The sequence below is a fragment of the Camelus bactrianus genome, chromosome 16 (assembly GCF_048773025.1).
Source record: "Camelus bactrianus isolate YW-2024 breed Bactrian camel chromosome 16, ASM4877302v1, whole genome shotgun sequence".
Lineage (NCBI taxonomy): Eukaryota > Metazoa > Chordata > Mammalia > Artiodactyla > Camelidae > Camelus > Camelus bactrianus.
In genome coordinates this window covers 57730773-57752196 of record NC_133554.1, presented here as the reverse complement: position 1 = coordinate 57752196, position 21424 = coordinate 57730773, and the positions used below count along the sequence as shown (strand labels likewise).

At 57.1% G+C, this 21424-nt stretch overlaps 1 protein-coding gene and 1 non-coding gene across 5 annotated transcripts in view; one reads left to right on the top strand and one right to left on the bottom strand.

The window, feature by feature from the left end:
• Positions 1-21424, top strand: part of RBFOX3 (RNA binding fox-1 homolog 3) — a 424204-nt gene that overhangs the window by 58917 nt on the left and 343863 nt on the right. The gene's annotated exons all lie outside the window — the stretch shown is intronic.
• On the bottom strand, positions 4957-5025 carry LOC123615629 (small nucleolar RNA U2-30). Its single transcript, XR_006723303.1, has one exon. It is a non-coding gene; the product is annotated as a small nucleolar RNA U2-30 (small nucleolar RNA).

The window sequence follows — 21424 nt, the reverse complement described above, 5'->3', positions numbered from 1 at the left end:
GCGCAGGCGGTGCGTGGGGACCCTGGAGGAGGTGCCACGTGTGCCCTCGAAGCCAGGGCCACACGAGCCTCGGGTAACCCTGACACGGAAGCAGAAGAACCCACAGGACCCCTGGACGTGAGGGGAGAAGGGTTGGTGATGAGAGGGGAAGGAGCAGGACCCCCAGGAGTCTTACTGCAGAAGCTGCTGCAGCCAATCTTCTCTGGAAAGAGCGAGGTCTCTGAAGAACTGACCACTGGGCCTGGGGCTCTGGGGGCAGATCGATGGTCTGCTGACTGCTGTGCGGAGCCGCAGCAGCTCCTCGGCTCTGGGGGAAGCCGTGTTCCCTCCGGCTGTCCTGGCCTCGGTCACCCGGAGCTCCCACCGAGGACCGCGCCGCCCCGGTGCGGCTGGCCTAGTGCTCGCGGTGCGGGAGGCGCGCCGGGCAGCCTCTTATTTTTATTTTCCATTTTTGACGTTGTCCTTCAGTCCCTCCTCCACGCTCCCCGTTAAGCTGTTAAATCACTCCATTTATTTAGTGCGAGTGTTTCTGAGAGCTCATTTTTATCTTGGTGAAAACCAGGCTTGCTCATGGGCACATAATGAAATTGCATAAATATACCCTTAGCTTGGAATCTAATTTATTTTTCCTGTTCATTATGGGGTAGAAGGCCATTATGAAACGTATAACTTTTTTTTCCCCAGCACTGGAATTGGAAGGCTGCGGCTTGGGCTCCTTTTATTCTGATGATTTCGTCCTGATTCGATTTAAAGCTGGTCGGAGCTCAAATACTGCGGCGTAATTGACAAAGATCAGTGCGGGCTGTGATGCTAACGTCGCGGCTGCGGCTTCCGCACGCAACTCCACACGGTGGATGGCGGGCTAAGCAGCGATTCCAGCAGAGGCTGCCTGGGCCTCAAGGAGAGGGCCGAGGACTTGGCCGTGGCCAGTGGGCACGTTTGCCGGCTTTGGGCAAGGGTGGGTGAGTGGCACACTCTGGAATAGCAGGGCCGGGGACACTCCTGACTTTAAACTCAGGCTTAGAAGTCCCTTCAAGAACATCCGCCCGACTTCTGCTTGTACAGGTGAGGAATTTGAGCAGCCTACAACCTGGTTAGGGTCTCCCTGTCTCCAGCCAGGCTGGTCCTCAGCCCCTCGGTCTCTTCACCGTGGCAGCAGGTGAATAACATGGAATGAGATACGAATCTCGCCTTTGGAAGCAATGGCTTAAGCCTCTTTGCGTGAGGCTCGGTGCATCATGTGTTCAGGGCTGGGAAAGAGGGGGAAAGAAGACGTAGATGCCAAGATGCTGACCACGGCTAAGACGTTGGGGGGAGTGACCCTGCAAAGCAGTGGGCTGGAAGCTGGATGCCACACACCTTAAAGAGGGGGGTGCCATCCTCCCTCCGGGGCATGCCTGGTCCTCCACTCACTGGTCTCCCCCAGTGTGCCGACCACCTTCCGTGTGCCCAGCACGGCCGGGCTCCGACACGGACTGAGAAAGGCCCAGATGCCGCTCTTGGGGGCTTTGATTTGACATCCTGACTCTCAAGTAGGAGCTGTGACAAACATCAGCTTGTGTGAGGCAGGGCCGGGCCGAGTCAGAGAATGTTCTCTTGGAGGTGACGGGCGCTGATCAGAACATGTGAGTGAGTGAAGGCGTGCGTGTGAGCGCGTGTGCGCGTGTGCGCAATCGCCGGGAGAAAAGCGTCGTCATGGCCGTGACAGGTTTTCATGGGGAGAGGGGAGAAACGGAGCTAGAGATTCAGAGTTCTTCCTTGTCCCTTCCTCTGTTTCTAGGGCTGCCAGATAAAACCTGGGATGCCCAGTTAAGTTTGAATTTCAGATGAACAACAAAGAATTTTTTTGTCTAAGTATGTGCCAAATATTGCATGGCACATACTTGTATTTTAAAAATACGTTGTTTATCTGAAATTCAAACTTATCTGGGCGTCCTGTGTTTTTATTTGCTGAATCTGGCAATGCCACCTGCAACAGCAGAGCATGTAGAAAGGCTTCATTTTGAAACCATGTCCTTAGTCGTGTAAAAAATGCAGTCGCGTGAGATGTAAAAGTCATTACTTGTTGATTGTATTAGTTCTTCCAAGACAGAAGTGTCTAAAGTGAAACGATTAGTCTCCTCGGCCCCTCCCCAGATCCAGCTCTCCTGGTGACCTCTGACTTCTGCTAACAGTTGGAAGTGTCCCCTCCCCATGTCTCCCCTTTGCTCATACTGACCCACCCATGTGCAACGCACATACATTGTTTTCATGCACTGTGTATTTTCCTGGCATTTTCTGCTTTTTTTAGAGAAAATCCCAAAGTAGAACTTATTGGGGCCAAGGGTATATAAATCTTAGGTTTTAATAATACAGCTGGATTGCTTTACAAAGTTGAAAGTATTTACAGTTCTCTCTGTACCACATGGGAATCTATTATTCTACACCCATGCTAGTATCAGTTTTTATTCTTTTTTTAAATATTTGTCAGTCTAAGGGTACACAATATCATTTTAACTTGCATGTCCTCAACTCTGAGAAAGTTAGGTGTCTTCTTCTGTGTTTATTGCTCATTTGCATTCAACTTCTCTGAACACCCTGTTTATGTAATTTATCTGTGTTTCCATGGAGTCTTTTTTGTTTGTTTGTTCCAGGGTGCTCTTTACATATGGGCTACTCTCAGGCTTTGACTGTTACACACAGTCTTGGAGTTGCTTCTGGACCAGCTGTCATCACAGTCCTCACCTGATCTCAAAGCCTTGGACCTGAGCTTCTCATGACAGCGGCTTTCTGGGTCAAAGGCATCTGTAGACCTCCAACCCTACATGGGTGCCTAGGGTCTGCTGATCTTGTCGGCAGTTCCTGGGTTTAAAGGAAGCGCATGTGGCTTGAAAGCCTTAGTTAGGACTTCGCTGCCCTCGTACTGCCCCCAAGACAGAGGGCTGGCCCAGCTGGCTTTCAAAACCCCACCACCTTTATTATCTTGCGTTCTCTGCACCCACAGAAAGCTCTTCTCTAGGGGAGGGAACTGGGCCTTGGGGGGAGGCAGCCCTGAGGGTATCCTGCTCTGACTGTGGTCATCGCCCCACAGAACCACATTCACCCTGTTACTCCACAGGGAGTCACCTCAAGGGCTGCAAGTCCAGAGGAGGGGAGAGGGGGTGTCTCCCTTCCCCATCCACTTCAGTTATTCACTCAGTCAGTCATTCAACAAGACTGTCAAGCTCGGGGCACACGCACACCTGGCCCTGCTGTGGGGGAGCCGTCTCCCCTGGGGGAGCAGCCATCACACGATCACACAGATTCTGATGACAGGCCGGCCAGGACCAGCTCCTCTCCCATCTGTCTCCCATGTCAGGGGCTTGTGTTTGCAGAATAGGCGAATAGCAACCCTACAGCCCGACTCGGGGTGAGGGGCTGTCCTGTCCCCTCCCCACCCCCTCAGCCAGGAGCCAGGGGCTTGAGCACGGGGCCCTTCCTCTCCAGCACCCCCAGCTTTGTGCCCCCAGTGCCCTGTGCATGTTTGGGGAAAAGCATCTCCAAGGGAGAGGGCGACCTCAGGGCACTGTGGTCAGTTCTGTGTCTCACTTTAGGAGAGACAGTGGCCAGCGGGGGCTGGCTCAGCTAGGGTGTGAGGGGATGTACACCCATGACACAGGGGGGGCTCTTGAAGCCACCAGGAGCCTCGGGGGGTGGGGTGGGCGTGGGTGGGCCTGCTGCCACGTGGTGCTGGTTCACAGGTCTGTCGTGTGGAGGAGGAAGTAGGTTTGTCCCTTTGTGTTCAGAGGCAGAAAAGGGATGTGTGGGAGCAGACGCTTGGGGGACAGTTTGGCTCCGTCGGAGGGACATGAGCATCAGCAGGCCGTGAGGCCCCACACTGGGGGAGCAGAGTCCGGGTGGCACGCAGATGGTGGGGAGGCAGTGCAGGGAGAGGCCCCCGTGCCCGGGTAGGGGCCTGTCCACCCGCGACCCTCCAGGGAAGACCTGCTCTGCTGGCTGCCTTGTGTCCTCGCCTGCCCAAGCCTGAATCCTCGGTCCTGTGAATCAGGTCTCAATTGGAATTAGGGTCTTTGCAGATTTAATCATGGCTACGATGAGGCCATACTGGAGTAGAGTGGACCCTAAATCCAGGGACGGGTGTCCTTATAAGAAGAGGAGAGGACAGTCTGCCGACACCTTAGTTTTTCGCTTCTAGCCCCCAGAACCATTTGAGAGTAAAACCGGGTTGTTTTAAGCCACTCAGTTTGTGGCATTTTGTTACCGCAGCCCCAGGAAACTGACATACCTTCCTGGTCCCTCAGAGGAAGGAGGGGACAGCAGGGGGCTTTCCATCCCAGGTGCTGGGCCAGCCGGGGCCCCAGGAGCCCATGGCTGCTCCTCTTAGAGCCTTTGGTGCCTCGTTCCACAAGAGGAAGCCCATGGCCGGCAGGCTCAGGAGTCAGGGAGCCTGGCTTGTCCATCTGTCCTTCGACACAATGGAGCACCTTTGACAGAACTGATGTGGCCACAAGCACCTGCTCACTGAGCCACACTGCAGCAGGGCCCCTCGGCTGGCAGGTTTCCAGGACGTGGTTGTGTATTTCTCTGGCGTTGCCGAGGACACGCGGCACAGGACAAGTCTGGGAGTTGGGTGGTGGTTCGTATAATGGGGGTTCTGGGGTCAAGCTGCCACGCCAAGGGGATGGTCATTTTTCCTCCCTTCCCCCGTGGGGTTGCTTAGTTCCAGCCATGAGTGGAAGTGGGGAGGGGGAGGAGAGAGGGTCCCTGCGTGCGTAGGAAGCTGTGGAGGGAGGTGCCAGACCCGCAGCGGCAGCTGCTCATGGGGTCCTTGAGTGGCCTGCATGGGGGGACACAAGCGTTCAGTCCATGATGCCTGCAGTGAGAGGAAGTCAGGTCAGCCCTTAGAACTGTGATGTTTCCTTCTGAAGACGTCCGCAGCCAAGGGGAGGCTCCCCTACCCCTCTCTCTCTCTGTTTTTGAGCTCAGATCAAGTGTAGAAACCTTCACAGTTATAAAGGTCAGTAGTAAAACCTTTCATCACTGCTAAGAACTGATCACCTTTCATACATAAACATCCTCCCCCTAATCTCATTCATCCATCAACAAGTCCTCCGTACGTTGCCCCCACGCACAGGGAGACATGACCCCTGATTGTTTTAAATCACTCTCCGCTTTCCCTTCTCAGACCTACAGAGAGCCCGCGTCAGGTGGACCGGAAGGTCTCCAGGTGCTGGGCTGGCTGTGTGCATCACTGACCCACTTTAGTGAGAGGCGACCTCGGGGAAGGGGGCTCTCTTCTGAATATCATGTCTTCAAGTCAGGGTTTTTTATATTGTAGAATTTAGACTAAAGAGAAAAAAACTTCTTTAAGAAAGTCGTATTTTTCTGTAACCGTAGAGCTGATTTGTTGACAAAGGGCACTGTCCCACTTATGCTTTCGCTGCAGTGCTCTGGCTTGTAAGACCCACCCCCCGCCCCGGCCAGCCGTCCTTTTAGCATTCTTTGGCTAATTCGGCCATTAAAATGGATGTTGTGGAAGAATCCTTAGTGGTTTGGTACGAGACAGTTAAATGGGAAAAAGTTACAAAATGGAATGTATAGTATGATCCCACTCGGTACCAAAAATACATATTCTATGCATAGGGAAGTCTGGGAGGGTATGTGTGCTCAAAATGTTAGCAGGAGTTATTTCAGGGCAGGGGGATTGGGGGCTATTTTTAATTTTCTCCTTTTTGCATATGTGTAGTTTCTAAATTTTCTGCAGTGAATATGTATTACTTTTATAATAAGGACAAAACCATAGCTGTGGATCTTGCCAGAGGCTGCTCAGACCCCCAGACCAGAGGTGGCGGGGGTCGCCCTCCCGTGCTGTGCAGCTGCCATGCTCAGCCCCCAGCGCCCCCGGGGGCCACACGCCGAGCCCCTCCCTCTCACACCCCTGGGACCCTGGGCTGGGCAGAGCTGTTTTTCCCTTTCCTGGAAGTGACCCAGAGACCCCTCCCTGACAGGTGGGTTTATCACCACCCTCCTTGATCCTCCTCTAGTCTTCTGTTCTACCCAGGCCAGCCGAGGGGTGTGCTGGGGCATGGCTGGGTGAGTCTGAGGGTGTGGCCAGGGTGTGGCCTCTGGAGGATTTCTGAGGCCTGGACCCTGGGGCTGGAGGGGGACTTGACTCTCAGCGCCCACCTGCGTCTGGAGGGCATGGAGCGCTCAGCCTGTCGCGTCCTCGGGGCGGTCCTACAAGAGAGAAATGAAGGGCAGAGGCCGCGTGGTAGAGCAAATCAGACCCCAGCTGCCCCACCAGCTCGTGCTTGGGCGACTCTCGGAGGCTCAGCTTCCTTCACCCACAAAATGCGGGTGACGTCGTGAAGACGAGATGAAATAACAAGGGTCAAGTACCTTGGGTGGGGCTTGAACCAGGGCGGGTGCCGAGCGCATACCCACCCTCTTTTCCTCCTTTAAGGAATGTATAATCCAGCTGGGGGCCCCCCACCTCCGACCCTGGTATAAACCAGTGGGTTCCACCGCTTCTGTGTGTCAGTGGACATTCAGCTCCTGACTGCTCAGAGCTGTTTCAATAGCTGTCACCCCCTCCTTCACACATGTGCGTGAGCACACCCAGTTTTTAGCAGTCACTTGACAAAAGAAAGCCGTGGAGGGGGAATTGGTCCCTGTGGCCTCGCTTGTGTCCTGGGAGTCTGTTGTGCATAATTGGACAGGACAGTAAGGTCAGGCCTGTGTGCCCTGAGCGCCCTCTCCAGCACCATCAGCATAGGGGACGGAGACTAGAGCTGCAGGATGACTCCCGGCTGGTCTGTCCTGGAGAGCGGCCGCAGGAGCAGGGAGAGGCCCCCTACTCTGACGGCATGGGCCTTGGTCACCTTCTTCTCCTCTGACCTCCCAAATGTTAGTGTATTGCCCTGTCCAGTGGCCTGGGACCTTGGATGGGTCCCCGTCTCTCCATCTCCTCCGGCACCAGCACCACCACCCGCCTCCCTGCCTGCAGCCTCGATGCTTCTGTCCTGCAGTGAGAGGCGTCTTCCTACACTGCAGGCCTGCTCATGCGGAGCCTGCCTCACCCACTCTGTGCCAGCCAAGGCTTGCGCGGTCCAGTCCGGCTTTGCTGCGGGCCACCCCTCCCTGCCTTGAGGACCAGCACGTGGTAGATGTTACCGCAGGGAAACTGAGCCTGCCTCTCCCCCTCCCTCCCCCACTACTGTGCAGGTCTCACTCAGGCCTATCGCGTGGCAGAGGACCACCTTGCGGTGCCATGGGGAGGCAGGTGAGGGGTGCGGGTGTGGTTCCGGTGCTGCCGCCCCGAAGGAAGTCAGGCGAGGCCTGAAGAAGCCCTGAGGAGGGCACGGTGCCGCCTGCCCTGCTGCCTGGAAACCTGAGCCCTGATGCAGCAAAATCTGGGCATGAGCATTCAGATCGCACGAGGACCCTCCGCGGCTGCAGCCCCTCTCGAGCTGGCGTTTGCTCAGGCCCATCGCTGGCGAGCACGTCTGTGTGCGTGGAAGGAGCTGGTCAGGAGAGCAGCTGGCAGGAGGGAAGTGTTTCTCAGATGAAGGTGAATCACTAGGAACATGATGAGATTTACAGAAATTGGTTTGACACAAATTTTCAGGAATCCATCTGGGCTCCATGAGAGGTAGCGCTCTTCCCTTTTCTAGATGCCCAGGAAGCTTATGTTCTGGGGAAACTGGGTGTGTGTGCTGCCAAAAGGGGTTTTATTTTTAGCAAAATGTGAGAAAGGAAAGGGGGGCCCAGAGGTGGGGCTGAGGTGGCCTGGGTGGGGCCTTGCTGGTGGGCGTAGTGGTGATGGGCAGCCCTCGGGGTGGGGGTGGGGGTGAGGGCCTGGCCTCAGGGGGCCTGCTCCCTTTTCCCTTTCGGGGAAGACATTCCCTTCCGCAGGCGCCTCTGGGGGCTGCGATGTGCTGGCGCGGCCATGAGCGCATCTTTCTGTCTCCTCCCCGCACCCCGCTTGCTAAGATGAATACCAGCCATCACATGTTCTAAATTTGCAGGGTGCTTGTCCTTCGCTGGTTGCTTAAAAGTGAAGCTGCCTCAGCTGATGAGGTTGCTAGAGCTGAGGGAGCCTGGCAGCCGGGCCCTCCGCTGGCCTGGGCCGCCCTCCCCGCCGGGCTGCAGGCTCCTCGCCCTACCTGCGGCCTCCTTGGCCCAGCAGGAGCAGAGGCCGAAGGGCAGGGTGGGCTCGCAGCAGGAGCCCCCTCCCCCGAAGGCAGGCGCAGGCTGTGGGCAGGGCCTGGGGACTTGGCAGCGACACTGATGTGTCTCTGTGCTGCACCTTCCAGGAGGGAGACTGCTGTTCTGCTTTCCTCGCCGCCAGACCCAGCCAAGTCCTGGGCTTGGAAGCCCCCAGACTGCGGCATCAGTGCCCCAGGAGGGCTTCGGGGGCACAAGCAGGCACCAGAAGGCCACCCCCTACGTACAACTCAAACAGCTCCACCCCCAAACCCCAAGCTGCTTGGAATCCACCGCTGAGAATGAACCCTCTCAACACACGCAGCCCGTTGAGGAGCTGCCCCGGAGGCCCGTCCCCTGTGCGCCCTCAGCTCTCGGCACACGCCTCACAGCTCTGTACACGTGGTCCATACCGGCTTTCTCAAGGCTCCCCCAGCCGAGGCCTGGGACAGGGCCCCGCTGTCTCTGAAGCCCCAGCATCTACGCAGGTCAGCACCCAGGGGGGAGCGAGTGAACGAACCGGGCACAGATCACCATCTGCCCTGCTTTCCCTTGGCCTGGCCCACAGGGCCAGCTTGCAGGCCTCCCGGGGAATTTCATGGATGGATTCCATCGCATCCTCACAATAAATGCTGTCAACTCAGCCCCAGGTGAGCAGTCACCAGGCCGAAGCGTGAAGCTGGAGATGACCCGATTCTAGCCCATGTGTGTCTCCCACGCTCGCGGGGGCTGGGCACATGCACCGTCCTTGTGGTGGGGGGGCGCTGAGTGCTGGGAGGGTGGGTTTATTCACCGAGGGCTGAGGGCCGGGGCGGTGAGGGAGGGTGGGGAACAAGGTGTTTTGAGTAAGTCACCTCCCCCCACCATCCCCAAAACACACACGCAAAGACTCACCCCAGCCCTCGCGGCAGGAAGGGCTGCTGGCCTGCCAGGTGGGCAGGACCGGAGGGGAAGGGCCAGGGGCCCGGGATTCCCGGGCCCTGCAGTAAAAGTGATTTGGCCACTTGGATTTTTATCCTGACTGGGATTCTCTTAGTTTGGGCTTCCTATCCTGAATCACTTCAGAAATATTTGACCACTTTGCGGCAGGTTCCTGTCTCTGAAAACACAGCTTTAAGTCCAGTTAACCATGTAGGTGCCTCACCCTAGCTTGGCACTGAGGTTCATGGAGTCACTTTGTCAGTGTTGAGGTTTCCCCGAGGCAGGGAAGAGAACGCTGTCGGTGGTCCCTCCTCTCTGTAGGGGCTGCACTCAGTGTCATTGCATCCATTAACCCACCCAGCTGCCCCCTATCCAGGTTTTGTATAAGCTCAGACTAGCTCCCACAGGGCTCAGTGTTATGGAGCAGACTCTGCAAACTTGTTCTGTCAATGGCCAGGTGGTCAATATTTTAGGGGCAGACGGTCTCTGTCATTAAGACTCAGCTTGGCCATTGGCGTGAAACACACCTTAGGTAGTAAGCACGCGGATGAACGCGGCTGTGGGCCAGTGACTCTGTTTATCAGACAGGCGGCGAGCTGGCCTTGGCTTGCTGACCTGTTCTAGAGCTTTCAGGGATGCCCCAAACTTCCAGGCTCGTCTTCCACCCTTCGGTGGATGAAAAGCTCTTCCTGTCCTCCCTCCTTCCTCCACGGTCACCCGCGGCTCCCTTGACTGGCAACGCCCCCCAGCTGTTCCCCGGCGTCCCCTCCAGCAACATGTCCGCAGACCTAGCGCACCATTTCCTTTGAAAGGTCCCTCCTTGCACAGACTTGTGTCCACTATCGGGGTCTGTGGCCAGTTGCTTCCCCGTGGCCTTGCACCAAGCCCCCTCCCTGCGAAAGCACTTCAGGACGGGCTAGCTCCCGTTGCACCGGGCGCCTCGCTGGGGGCCAGCCTCCCCAGGCCCCTCCAGCTCCCTGCCTTCTTTGTGTGAATCCACTAGGTGCTCCTGGGCCCTCGTACCGCGCTCTCCTGGGAGCCGTAGAGCTGTTTCCATGGGTGTTCGAAAACCTAGGTTCTAAGTGACAGCTCTCTGCCCTGAACGTCTCTCTTCACCTCTCGCTGAAGTCAGGCTTTGCTTCCTGGCTGTCAGGCCTCAGGCCCTCCTGTGAGCCAGGTGCTGTACATGGCGGAGGGCGGGAGTCGGGGAGGATGGGGAGGGCAAGCTTTTGCTGGGCTTTGCAGCGTCGTGTCAAAGGAAAAAGAAATTGAGCTTTTTCCCCCTTACCTTTCTTTCTGGAAGTAACTGTAGACTGACAGAAGTTTAAAAATCAGTGCGCGAATCCTGGGTTCCCTTCACTGGGTGAAGGTGAGCTTTTGATGCTGAGAGGATCCTCTGGGCACCGGAAGAGGTCTCAGAAGACACGGCCGACTCTGAGCGGTGTTTCCCTGCGCCCCCCCCCCCCCACCGTGCCTGCTCACTGTGTCACCGGGAGGCACATACCTAGCACCCCTGGGCACCCACCCCGAAGCCCTGATGCAGGGGCTGGGGGCACAGTGGGCAGCGAAAATAAACACTGTCCCAGTCACACCAGCACCTGCGAAGTCGCTCGGAGGGGCGGTAAGGGAGGTGCTGGAGGGCCCCGCTCCCTCTGAAACCTCCAGGGGAGAGACTTTCTCAGCCTCTCCTGGCTTCTGGCGGTTGCTAGCCATCCTTGGCATTTCTTGGATTGTGGCTGCATCACTCCAGCCTCTGCCTCTGTTGTCACTCGGCCTCCTCCTTGTGTCCTCTCCTCTTCTCGTAAGGACACCCATGCTATTGGGTTAAATGCCTGCCCTCCTCCAACATGACCGCATCTTGACTTACATCTTATTACATCTACAAAGACCTGTTTTCACATAAGGGGTCCCAGGGGTTAGCACTTCCACATACCTTTTTGGGGGATACAGTTCAACCCACGGCAAACCCTGACCAAGCAGAAAGAGGGACAGGCCAGGATTCTGTGTGCAGCTCTGCTGGGACCCCCCCCCCCCCGCCGCGCTCCCTCCCTTCTTCTCGGAGCCCCTCCCGGCTTGTTTTAATGAGGTGCTGCCTGATGGCAAACTCGCTGAGAGGCAGTAACAGGCGCGTTCTTCTATTATTGTGGCTGCCAGCACTCCAGGACCAACTGGGTTTACAAAAATAAAGTTGTATCATCTGCTGCATGTACCGCATCCCCTAAAACAGGTTATTAAGGGGAAGTGGGGAATATCGGAAGCAGATGGAGGAGTCTTTGATTTGCATAAGGTGCCATTTGCATGGCTCGGAAGCCTCCATGGAGGGAGTAATGTATAGAAATACACGTACGTAAGCCCTTGGTTGGGAAACAGGCACACTGATCAGCCACAAAAATAGATGTGAGAGAGACCGGCTGGAGGGAGGGGCGGCGGGGGAGAGGACACCCAGGAGACGTGGTGCCCGGCGCAGAGCTCCGCGCACCGCTGCGGGGCTGCCCTCCCTCCAGCTCCTCTTCCAGTGTTGATTTCAGCGTCGGTGGATGCTGTACGTGCCACGGCAGGATGGAGTTTTTGAAAGACCGGGCTTTTCTCCTCTCTCCCAGAAGGGCAATTGGTTAAAAAAAAAGACAAGAAAAAGCAGAGCATAGTTGCTGGCAAGCTGGCTGGACGACCCTGGCAGAGGGAGGTGGTGCGAGAGCTCGAGGTGGGGGTGGTTCCCAGATGCAGAAGGAGGCTGGTCCTGAGCACAGAAGCAGCCAAGAGTGAGGGGTGCAGAGAGTGGTGGTCCCCCCAGGAGAGGAGAGGAGGGAGTGGGCTCAGGATGGCGGTACCTGACCTTGGATTGTCCCCTGGTAGGGGGTGCTGGCAGGTGCCCTGTGGGTCAGCCAGCTGTGGGGTCCTTCTGTGTCCCCCCCACCGCAGTCCTCAGCCTTGCGGGCTGCAGTGCTAAGAGCAGGAGGGGCTGGGTTGGCGTCACACGGTGGGTTTGTTCCACAAAAGTGCCTGGTTCTCTCACCAACGCAGGTGTCAGGAAAGGGGGGAGTAGGCGCCCTGTCTGCACAGGGCCCTCTGCAGAGGACAAGACATGCCTGGTTCATCTGGGCCGTGGTGCTTTAGTTGTGTGCGCGGTGACAGAACTAGGGGCCAGCACCCATTTCACGTCCAGCCACCGGGACGTGGTTTAGCCAGAACAGAACTGCCCCCCTCCCCCCACCCACCTTTGACTTGTCAGTCCCAGTGTCCTCTGCTCTGACTGCTGGGGACTCTGCTGATCAGACCCTTCCTTATTTTATTTTACTTTGCTGCTTCAGTAGTGGGGCTGGGGCCGCTCCTTGGCTGGGCGTGTGGGCAGCTGTCCTGCCCTCCCTCTCTGTCAGGGCCTGTCCTGACTCCCTGGGACTTAATACCATGGCAGAGGGGACAGAATGCATGGATGGGGAAGGAAGCCGCTTGGCTCAGTGCCCCAGTCAGGTTCGGACGAGCCGTGTGAGTGGCACCTGCTGACCCGCTGACCAGAGCGGCTGGCTGACCACCGTGGGGCTGTGCTCCGGGCCACACGCCCCTGGGGGTCACATGACTAGTTCTCCCTGTGGGCTGTGAGTGGAAGTGAATGCCTGTCAGTTTCAGGCAAGTGGGGGAGCCTCGGGGAGCAACCTCCTTCCCTCCAACAGCTCTCGTCCCTGGGCTGTGGCTGAGACGCCGGGGTGACTGTGGGGCCGCAGCTTGGAAGCAGCCGGGGCCCCGCGTCCCTGCGTGGAGGTCAGGCCAGCTGCGAGGGGCGCTGGGACGCGAGGGCCCAGGTGCAGCAGGATCCAGCCACTTTCCCTGTGCTCCTGTACCAGGCCGGAGGTCAGCGACTTCCATCCTGGGCGGGGGACGTCCCCAGCGTTTCGCCCGTTATCTCAAGAGATTGCGTCAAAATTCCAAATAAAAACGCGTTCCCATGCCTTTTGATGTGAAATTTATACACATAGGATATATACTCAGACAAGAAAAGAGGTTCCCGTTACAAAAATCCAAGCTTAGAAAAACGGATGACGAGTGATGTTCTAGTGCACTTCCCAGAGAACCCAGCCAGGTGCCTTTGGACACTGAGGTCCCAGTGAGCCTGAACACTTCAATTGGATTTACACGTGTGTGGTCTGAGGGAGCTTCAGAGGTGCAGATAATCCTCCCCCACGGGGGTGGGACTGGGCATCAGAGAGCTCGGTGGTGCAAGACGAAATCAGAGTGTCACGGCGCAGCCCTCCGGGAACAATCCTTTTCTTGGAGATGAAGCAGTGGGCTTTCTCCCTTGTTGGCAAACTCGTGTGAAGCTCGGTGAGTCCGAGTGCTCCCAGCGGCAGGGCCTGCTGGGCAGAGTGCCTGGTCCTCCACGCCTGGTCTGCGGCAGCCTCCTGCTTCTTGCCCCCGGGTGTACCCGTGGGACTTTAGTTTACAGCAGTGTTACCAGCCAGGGGTGGTTTTGCCCCAGGGGACATCTGGCAGTGTCTGGAAACCTCTTGGATTGTCACAGCTTGGGGTGGGGGTGTGTGTGCGGTGCTTTGGCATTTAGAGGGTGGAGGCCAGGGGTGCTGCTTAACGCCTTCCAGCGTCCAGGACGGCTCCAGCTGCCAATGGTGCCAGGGTTGAGAAACTGATTGACAGGGACACCCACCTGGCAAGGGTGGGCGGCACCGTCGGGCCCTTTCCATGCTAAAGCCATGAAGACAGCGTTCTTTAAACACCACGGCCGGCACTTGTTTGGTGGTGAATTATATGCCAGGATCCTTGTTATCTAGTTATGTGACCGTGTTGATCCTAAGAACGTGGTGCCTGGGGACATTCTGTGGGAGGGACGGCTTCCCCGCCTCTCAAGCACGAGGCAGAGCAGGGCGGCTTTTACAGCTGCTGCTCCATCCAGCAGAGGCATCTGCTTCCAGATGCGACGTCCCGTGCGCCTTCCAGACTCAGCGCTCCACCGGGGGCAGCAGCCTTGGGTCCCGCGTTGTGCACGTTGCTGGGGGGGGGGGCACTTTCGCCACTTGGCGCTGACATCCCGGGGAGGGGCCCTTGCTGCACCGTCGGGAACAGCGCTTGGCAGTGGAACCCCAGGGCGGGCGTGTAGGCGGGAGAGATGGCGCCTTGCTGCCGTTCCTCCTCCTGAGAACCGGCGAGGCCGGAGCCCCGCCGGGCGGGCGGAGGGGAGGCCGCACTAGTGGCGCGGGAAGTTGCGTGCCCACGTTAATGCTGAGACTGTTTGTAAATATTGGGTCTGGGGAACCGGCTCTCATCTGCAGTTTGTCTGCCGTGTGTTGGTAAACCTGCCTGAACATCACTCCCTAATACCCGTCTGTCAGACTCATTTTGTATCCACATGGGGAGCGGGGTTACTTTATTAGCTCAGAACTCTCCAGAGTCCCGGGCTCCCCTCCCTGGAGGGAGCGTGGAAGGTCCCCATCACAGGAAGGGGGCCTGGGGATCATTTAAGCCAACTCTCTGGCTTTAACGATGGGGAAACTGAGTCCCAGAGGGGAAAAGCCACGAGGAGGTTACAAGTGCAGAACTGAAATCCCAGCCATTCGTCTCCCAGGATGAAGCCTGCTCCCCCTGGTGAGGCGAAACCCAGTGACCCCTTGGGGATGCCTGGCAACTCGTTTTGGTGTGGCTGGAAGGGGAGTGTGCGGTTCAGGACATGGAGACTGAGGTGTGTGGGGAGGGGTGAGACACCAGGTTGCTGGATCTCCTGGTACTGGCAAGTTTGAAAGGTTTGACTTTGCTTAGTTTTGCATCTCATCAAATTGCATTTAATTTGTGTGTTTGCCAGGCTCTGTCTCTCCCGTTGGGCAGGCAGCTGGCCTGTCCCTGGTCGTACTCCCGGCATCTGGGCACTTGCCCGATGCTCGGGGCTCAGGCTCAGAGACTCCTACTGAATGAACCAGTGGGTTCCTGGATCACCTCTCCTTGACTCGCTCATGGAGACCCCCGAACTTGAAAGAGAGAAACTCGCTGACAAGAACTTGGGTCTTTCCACCATTATATTGTAGACAGCATGTTTGCGACCTCCCGATGTTTATGTGGTTAAACTGATCCCCGATGTGATGTTATCAGGAGGCGGGGCCTTTGGGAGGTGAGATTAGGTCATGCGGGTGGAGCCCCCATGAATGGGGTTAGTGCCTTATAGGAGAGACCCCAGAGAGCTCCCCGCCCTGTCCCCCATGTGAGGACACAGGAAAAGGTAGACACGTGTGAGCCCAGAAGAGGGCTCTCACCAGACACTGACCCACTGGCACCTTGATCTCGGACTTCCAGCCTCCAGAACTGTGAGAAAAAAAATGTTGTTTAAGCTGCCTGGTCTGTGGACCTTTCGTTACAGCAGCCTGAGTCTTCCCAGGGCACTGATCCCATCATGGGGGCCCCACCCTCACGACCTGTTCACCTCCCAGAGGCCCTGCCTCCAGATACCATTGCACTGGGGGTCAGTGTCAGCATGTGAATGTGGGGGGGCGCACGTGTTCAGTGCGCAGGGTGGGGTGGCCCTGTGGGGCTCCTGGCCTGGTGTCAGCAGGAGAGTTTCTATGTCTGGAAACTGGGGACTCATGGCTCCTGAGGAGTGGTTTTTGAGGAGGGAGAGACCCTTTAGATGCTCCAATGTGGGGCACAGTGAGGACTTCAGCGTGACTGCTCCCCACGGGGCCCCTGCACTCAGAGCAGTTTCCAGAACAGTTGTCAGCGAGCAAACTGCTCCGAGAAGGTGAAGACACTCGGAGACTGTGAGTCCCGTGGAGGACACAGAGCTTCCCAAACACCATTTTCCAGCGCTGGAGGCGTACCCATTTTCTGGGAGAATTTCCAGGGCCCCCCCTCCATGTCGGCCTTGGTTGGTCCCTGCCTCCGCTGTGGCCGGCCACTCCCATGGTGGTGGGAGGAACAGGAGGCTCCCTTCCTGGGCCCTGGAGCAGTAACTTCCTCGAAAAACCTGCATGTCTGCTTCACCCTCGATGGGAATTTGTCCGAATACAACTAAAGGGTAAACGAAATAGGATTTTTAATGACCTGAAATAATTAACCAATTTATACTAGCAAAAAAGTACATTGAGAACATATAAATACTGAGTCCCAGGAGGACTGTATAAGAACACTCATTGCTCAGGGCATCCTTTCGACAGTGGGCTCTGCCAGCACGTCATGAATTTTAAAATGGATGATGCCCATCGATCCCGTGATCCCACTTCAGGAAACACGGAGCACAGAAGTCGCTAAAAATGCCCGGACTGACTTGTGCAAGGTTGCTTATGTCGGCAGCAGCATGAGGAGGTGTTTAAGCAAACTGTTACAGTGTGTTGTCTTTGAGAATGACACATTCGCTGATTATATACTTACATAGAAGAATCTATTGAAATTGTGTCAAATTAAAACCATGTCGTGTCCTGTCGTGTCATGTGAAACAGTGTCCTGACAACTGGGAGTGTAGGTGGCTGAGGGGAGAACTGGGCGCCTTTCTGTGTCCGAGTCAGCTCGGTCAGCAGCTGGGATCCCAGCGTGCGTGACCAGGGTTCAGCCGGCTGAGGACGGGGGCTGTGGGCGCCCCAGCAAAGCCCACGATCCTGTCCTGGGGCTCCTTCCTGGAGGGTGGATGGCTAGAAGGGTGAGTGTGTGTGCACGAGGGTGGGACACGTGGGCTGACGGGGGCCGCCCGGGTTTTGCGTGGCGGCACGCAGGGCGGCAGACGGACTGTGAGAGATGGAGGCACCGGCAGCGGGCACCTCACGTGCCTTGCGTTAGTCGGTTGACTGTCTCAAAAAAAAAACATTTTGTTTTTGATAATAGCTTTAATGAGCTATAACTCATACACCATACAACTCGCTCATTTAAAGTGTGCCGTTCAATGGTTTTGCGTATATTCACAGGGTTGTACAACTATCACCACCATTGATTTCAGAACACTTTGTCACCCCCCCAAAAAACCCCCATGCCCTTTAACTGTCACCTTCCAACCCTCCCCTCCCCCCAGCCCCAGGCAGTCACTAATCCACTTTCTGTCTCTGCAGATTTGCCTGTTCTGGACGTTTCATGTAAATGGAGTCGTATGACTGGCTTCTCTCACTTAGCATAATGTTTTTATATGTTATTTTTTAAATTGACATTAAAAATCCAATTTGGTACTAAAGTGTTCTTAAGAGAAAAATAATATGAGTCCTTTCTGGTGAGGAAAAGGAAATTCAACTTCCTTAAATTAGAAAAAAAGTAGCCATGTATTAGACGGAGAGGCTTGGAGGAGAGCGCCGTTGAGGTTGGAGAGGTTGAATACTCTCCCTTCGTTGGTCTCTCAAGATGGGGCCCCCAGGTCTGTGGCTGGGGGAGGGGCAGGGCGCATGGCAGGAGGGCTGCTCTGGAGCCCTCTGCTCAGGTCGGGGGGTGGGGGCCCGAGTGGGGAAGGGATGTAGCTTCCCGAGTGAGGGAGCCATGCTGCGGGCCCTCCTCCCCACTGTTCCTGCCCTGAACCGGCATTGTCTGCGGCGTGGCCGCCCCGCCGGGCAGGAGGGAGGGTGGGTGCCAGAGAAGGGGGTGTTTGGGTGTTAATTAAACACAAACCACCGCACACCCTGTTGCCATGGGCTGCATTTTTGGTTTTGTTTTTTCTTTTTTTTTTAATTTCCACCCTTTCACCTTGCCCCTACCCCGCCCCCTCCTGTGCTGGCTCAGCAAGAGCTATTCCAGCATTTGAGGGGTATTATCCCTGCTCATGCCTTTCCTTTATCCAGCTGTTTGCTCCCCTGGCCCGAGGAGGATGATTCCAGCCATTGCTGTTTCGCAGTCCTGGCACCTGAGGTCGGAGAGGGGAGGTGACCTGCCTCTCGACTGGGGCCCAGCCCGTCCCTTTGGCTTCAGTCCCGCATTACTGTCACCCCGCCCGGCCCTGGCTTCATTGGAGCTTTTTTATCCCATCCCAATGTGGGGTACCGACGTCACAAATGAAGTCCTTATTTTTATGTTGTTTTTCCTATTATGACATTAGTATATGCTTCTTGTAGAAAAATGGAACAGTACCAGCCATCAGAAAGAAAAGTTTACCCACCGGCCCGCTGCCCCGAAGCGCCAGTAAGCGCGGCTCTCTCTGTACCTGTGCACGCTTTAAACGTGCTTGGGCTCTTTCTTTCCTTCCCTGGGACCGCAGAGGCCCTTCCTGTTCCTGGGGCACTCGCTGGCTTTCTTCCTGGTCCTGGTACTTCAGGGAGAGCCTCTGGCACGGTGGTGATGGCAGGAACGGAAAAGCAACATCCTTCCTCAGCTCTCTCGGTAGATATTTATTGAGCGCCCACTGTGTCCCTGGCGCTGTTCTGGGCCCTGGGAAAGAGGCGACTGGGCCATCGGGGCCTGGCTCAGCCCCTGGGAGTCCCGGCCACCCGCAGCGCCGGGCTCACATCTGTGATGAACCAGACCGTGGGCTCCAGGCACTAACACCTCGCGGCTCAGGTGCTGGGTCTCCCGGACAGTGGGCTCCCCAGCACCTGCTCTCTGCCTGTTCTCTGGGTGCAGCCGGCGCCTTCTACCTGGTCACGTGAGCTGCAGGCGGGGGCTGTCTTAGTCCTTCCACAGTCTGTGATCCACTCGTCCGGAACTCTTTATTATGCTCCAGGCACTCGAGTGTGCTCAGGGACCCAGGAGGGGTTTAAGTCTTATGGTTTCTTTTTCAGTTTTAGTGAAGTATGGTTGATTTACAGTACTGCATTAGTTTCAGTACAGCATGGTGTATCAGGTTTTTTTTGCAGATTATTTTCCATTATAGGTTATTACAAGATATTGACTGTAATTCCCTGTGCTGTACAGGAAGTCCTCGTTGCTTACCTGTTCTGTGTGCCGCAGTTTGTATCTGTTAATCCCATACTCCTAAGTTGTCCCTCCTCCCCTCCCTCTAGGAGGGGACTTTTTAGGCTTCTGCTCTAGGAGGCCAATGAGTTCAGTGTTTGCACGTGGCAACCCCTGCGGGGTCGGGGACACAGGCTTGGAAGGCCCTGCCCAGCCTGGCCACTCCCCAGCTCCATCACCCGGACACCCATGTGCTTCTCTGAGTGTGGAGAGTGTGTCCTGGCCCAGGCCGGGCTCCAGAACCAGAGTGCACGGCACACCCGTGAGGTCCTCATTCTTACTGAGGCACGGATCAGGGCTAGTAGTGCAGACCTGTCAGGAGAGGAGGAGGCCCTCCGCCGACCACCGAGACCCTCCGAGCGGGCCCTCGCTGGGGAGGGAGTCTAGGCAGCCTCTAGGCCTCGCTTAGCCTCCAGTTCCTTCCCCGTCTGCTGGTGGAGGGGGTCGGACTAGCTGGGCCCCTGTGCCTCCCAGCTCCGGGACCTCGGGTCCTGGGCCGGAGGGCTGAGCTGATGTGCTTGCGCACCTTGTGGGGAGGTGTCCCTCCAGGCTCTCCCTGCGACAGCTGCCCCTCGCTGTCAGCTGTGCTGTCACTTCAGCCAACTCTTGTCTGGGCTCAGTGTCTCCCGAGTGTCAGAGGGAGGCTCTGAGTGTGTGTGTGTGTGTGCGCGTGTGTGTGTCGGTGTGCCTGTGTGCACCGTGTGTGCTGTGTCCTTGCTGAGCTCTGCCCCTCTCTGTGTGTCTGAGGCTTTCCCCAGATGACCAGGAGAGGCTCTGACAGTGGGGACAGAACCAGCTTTGCCTCTGGGCCACCTGCAAAGCTGCACAGGGCCCCAAGCTCAGAAGAGCCGGTGCTTGATTTAAAGTTCTGCAGTTGCTGTTCTGAAACTCGAGCAATGGCCTCACATTTTCATTTTGCCAAGGCCTGCAACTCCTGTGGCTGGTCCCTGTGCGGACCCCCTGTCCCCAGGGTCGTGCCTCAAGCAAGTCCCTGTCTGGAAGAAGCCCATCGTGCCTGCCCCCTGCAGCCTTGGAGAGGGTCCAGCACTGATCCCGCCTCTCGCCTGGCCAGCCGAGGCCGAGTGGCAGGTGCTGGCCTCTTGGTGGTGTGACACTGGCTGTCCCCAGGCCCAGGTGCCAGGCTCAAGCGGTAGAGGACATTAATCACTCAGGCCTGCGTCCCTTTGCTTTCAACAGGGCCGAGGGAAGCTGGCTGCTGGGCTGGAGCCTGGGGCTGGGAGGGCAGTGTGGACCAAGCGAGTCCGCATGTGGGAGCGCGTGCCAGGGCTTTAATTAGCACCCCAGCCCCTGCCCTGGGGCCCCGCGTGTGCTCTGGGGAGGGCAGCTCAGTTTGCTGTGGCTCCAGGCTGCTCCCTGTCTCAGCCCAACACTCTCCTCCTCGCCCCACTGCCCACCCTGGGGACAGAGGCCTCGGCAGCTGCTCTGCTCCTCTCGTCTCTGGCCGGTGAGGACCAGCCTTGGCGTCGGCACCCCCACCCCCACGCCAGCGCTCAGTCTGCTGACGAGCTGCGCAGCGAGCCCTGCCCTAGGGTGGGGCGGGGGAGACAATAATGAAAGCCGAGGGGACAGGCCCTGTCCCAGGGAGGGGGCGCCTATCTCAGCCCCTCTCCCACGGCCCTGCATGAGCTGGGGCAGTTCCCTCACCTCCAGCCTCACCTTCCTCAGTTGCGCTGGGAGAGTTGAGCTGGCGACTCCTAACATGCCTTGTGAACCTCCGCGGCTCAGGGTCCCGAGACCACCGTCGGGTCTAGTGAGTCACGGGAAGGAACTCAGCAGAGCCTCATACTCCCGTGAGTACAGTCTGTCACAGCGAAAGTACACAGAGAAAAGCCAGTGGGGACAAGAGGCGCCCTGGGCAGCGTCCAGGCGAGACCAGGGGTGAAAGGCCAGGTTCCTCTCCCTGCAGAGCCATGTGGGTGGCCCTCAGCCCTCCCAGAACTATGTTCCCTAGCACACGCTGAGCGCTGGACGCTCACCCGGGCCCTGGTGTTCAGACTTTGCCCTGGGAGCAGATCACGGGGACACCACTGACCACCCACGTGGCTGATCTCAGTCTGCAGCTCCCCAGAGTCAAGCAGGTACAGCCCGAGGTGTCAGGCCCACATCACGTTACTAGATAAGACTGGCTGGCTGCCCAAGGCTCCCAGATAAACAAAGACACTCTTATCAGGCAGGACCTTCCAAGGGCTCAGAGGTGATTTCCCAGGAACCAGGGTCAAGGGCCGAATTCTTCTGGGCAAAGCTCACCCTTTACTGCACAGGCCTAAGATGATTGTAGTGATGCGGACAAGAGAGGTTAAAGGGAAGGCGATCTGGGGAGAGAGGGCCACCCATTCTTAGTGGGGGTCTGGGCAGGGAGGGTGGGGGGCAGGAGGAGGGCTGAGGGGCCCATCTCCATCCCTGCCCATTCTGTGAGGGCTCTGCTCCGGGAATGGCCTGGGTGAGCCAGACT